The sequence below is a fragment of the Suricata suricatta genome, chromosome 4 (genome assembly GCF_006229205.1).
Source record: "Suricata suricatta isolate VVHF042 chromosome 4, meerkat_22Aug2017_6uvM2_HiC, whole genome shotgun sequence".
Lineage (NCBI taxonomy): Eukaryota > Metazoa > Chordata > Mammalia > Carnivora > Herpestidae > Suricata > Suricata suricatta.
In genome coordinates this window covers 163,122,538-163,125,507 of record NC_043703.1, presented here as the reverse complement: position 1 = coordinate 163,125,507, position 2,970 = coordinate 163,122,538, and positions in this window count along the sequence as shown.

Sequence of the window (2,970 nt, the reverse complement as noted above, 5' to 3'; positions counted from 1 at the left end):
CACGCCCAGGTGTGACCTCTCTCGGCCCCCCCCACGCCCAGGTGTGACCTCTCTCAGCCCCCCGACACCCAGGTGTGACCTCTCTCAGCGCCCCCACACGCCCTTTATCACGGGTTCCGGGCACATTTCTGCATCACCACCTGCTGTCCTTTGATGCGTTGCTAATCTCAGCCAGAACTGGCAGAGAGAGGTGGGCTCTTAAGTGTCCCGAGACCCCACACTTGGTCACCCCAAATCGACCTGACGGGTTTTCCCCAGAGATGAGTCCATCCTGCACCTTTCCAAGTTCCAGTGGCCACACTGATGGGCCCAGCTGTCACCTCGGCTTTTCTGCCTCCCTCACCTGCTAAGTGCAGCCCCTGCCCAGCCCGGTGAGGACCAGCAGGCCACTCTCTGTCATGCCCACACTCTGTCCCCATCGGGCTGGCCCTGCCGCCTCCCTCAGGCTGCCCGCCCAGGACGCGGGGGCACAAGTAAGGAGCCTCCGACTCGATTTCGGCTCAGGTCATGATCTCACGGTTTGTGGGTTCGAGCCCCACATCAGGCTCTGCACTGACGGAGCGGAGCCTGCTTGGGGCTCTCTCCCCCTCTCCCTCTCTCCCCCTCCTGCTTGCTTCTGCTCTTCCTCTCTCTGTCTCTTTCTCCAAATAAATAAATAAATACAAAACTATTTCATTTTAAGTGAACAAACAGAAAAGCAAAGTAAATGCTAGAAGACAAGACTGGCATGTCTCTGTCACCTTCGTGCCACCGCCGGAGGGCTCCAAACGGCCACCTGGTGAAGGCCGGGCTGTCGCATGCTCAGTACACACATGGCCCTTCAATCTCTGGGTGGTTTGTCTTTCTTCAGAAAGGAAATTATCACAACAGCAATACATGCAGACACATCGAGAGACAGCAGGAAATGCCAGCTAACAGAATGAGCCGGGCACCAGACCCTGCAGATACCTGAGGAGCATGGACGACGGACGAAGTCAGGAGAGAGAGAGAACAGGGGAACAGAGCCCTGGGGCGGAGTCAGAGTCTGGCTCGCAAATCAGCACGGAATGTCTTCGGAAAGATTAGACACGGGGCGCCTGGGGGCCCAGTCGGTTAAGTGTCCAATTTCCACTCAAGTCATGATCTCATGGTTTGTCAGTTTGAGCCCCATGTCAGGCTCGGTGCTGACAGCTCAGAGCCTGGAGCTGCTTCAGATTCTGTGTCTCCTTCTGCTCCTTCCATGCCCGTGCTGTCCCCTCTGTCTCTCAAAAATGAATAAACGTTTTTTAAAAAAGTTTAAAAATAAATAAAAAGATAAGAGAGAATAGGTATCTATGAACACAAGTAAAAAGCACTGAGAAAGAACCAGCTGGACCGTGTACATGAAATGAATTTTTGGAGGGAACTGTACTTCAGAAAGGCCGAGTAGCAGAACGGCCCATCATACCCACTGGTTCATGACACAAAAGACGCGGCCGAAGAACTTTTTCACGGTGCAACACACAGAGATAAAGCCCTGGAAAGCTTTGTTTGGACTCAAAGTTACCAAGTTGGGAGGGAAGAAAAACCCTAGGTTCCACCATCCCCCTGAAAGAAGTTCCAGAAAAGGCGGAACAGACTTGGAGCAGCGAGAGTGGGCAAACGCACCAGCCGTGACCCCCGCACGAGGGGAGGAACGCCTGCGCAGGAAAGATGAGCGGAAATGACCTAGACAAGTTGGCGTGACGTGCAGAACATGGAGAATGAGGAGACAAGTGCCTTGGTTCCCCAGGAGGAACACGTTTGTAAAGACTTCTGTGCATGAAGGAATCAGTTTGACATACGCATTCTCATTAGCAATGCGGGACACGAAGTAAAGTAAGATAAAATGAGCAACAATTTCAACCTGCAAAAGCCATAATTTTTTTAATTTTTTTAATGTTTATTTATTTTTGAGAGAACAGAACGTGAGCAGGGAGGAGCAGAAAGAGGGAGACACAGAATCGGAAGCAGGCTCCAGGCGCTGAGCTGTCAGCACAGAGCCCGACGCAGGGCTCGAACACACAAACTGAGATCATGACCTGAGCCAAAGTCGGATGCTCAACCTACTAAGCCCCCCAGGTGCCCCTAAAAGCCATAATTTAGACTGAGAGATCAGAAGAGGCCCGTCTGATGAAGTGACTTCTAACTGAGATGTGCTGTTGCCAGGCGAACAGTAGGGCAAAGGGCCTCCGTGATGGGGGACAGCACCTGTGCAAGTGAGGGGCCAAGAGGCAGGGAGAGACGAGCCCGCAGGGGCCCCCAGAAGCGGGGAGAAGCCAGTGCTCAGACCTCAGGCTTGAGGCCCACATGAAGCCACCGGGACATGACAGGGTCCGTCCCACACCGTCAGGGAGAACAGCAAGTGTGCTACTGCACCAGTCCGGGCGGTGGAGCGTTTGCCGCTGCCTAGGTCACCTGCCGTCTCCTCGTGGGACCGAAACCCCGTGAAGAGGTGACTTCTGCCCACTCTTCACCCACCCGCCACATCTGACCTGGTGGGACCGGCGTATGTAGCAAGTGAGGCACCAAGACACCCTGTGCAGCACCGAACGTTACCTTGTGTCCCACAAACCCCTCTTTCTGAGCAGGAAGGAAGAATATGCATCATTAAAACATGACTTTCTAAGAGTGTGACTAACATGTGTTTTCTGGGTCTCTCTCTCTCTGAAAATTGGAAAATCCCTCAAACATCATTCTCCTGAAAGTTCTGCTCCCTGGATGATTGACAGGATTAGCCCACATGTCTCGGCCGCACTGGTGGCGGGCGCGCTGAGCCCCCCCATGGTCCCCGTGGCGGGGGTGTCCAGGGCCCAGAGCCCCAGGCCCGCCCCTCCCCCTGCGCTGCGCGAAGCCCCCAGCTCCGGGGGTCAATGACGGGACGGGAAGCACCGCATCCTGGAAAATACCTCGTGGCTGTTAAGAAGCCGCGCCCCAAACCCGAGTGGCAGGACCAGGGGCCATGGAAGCGGG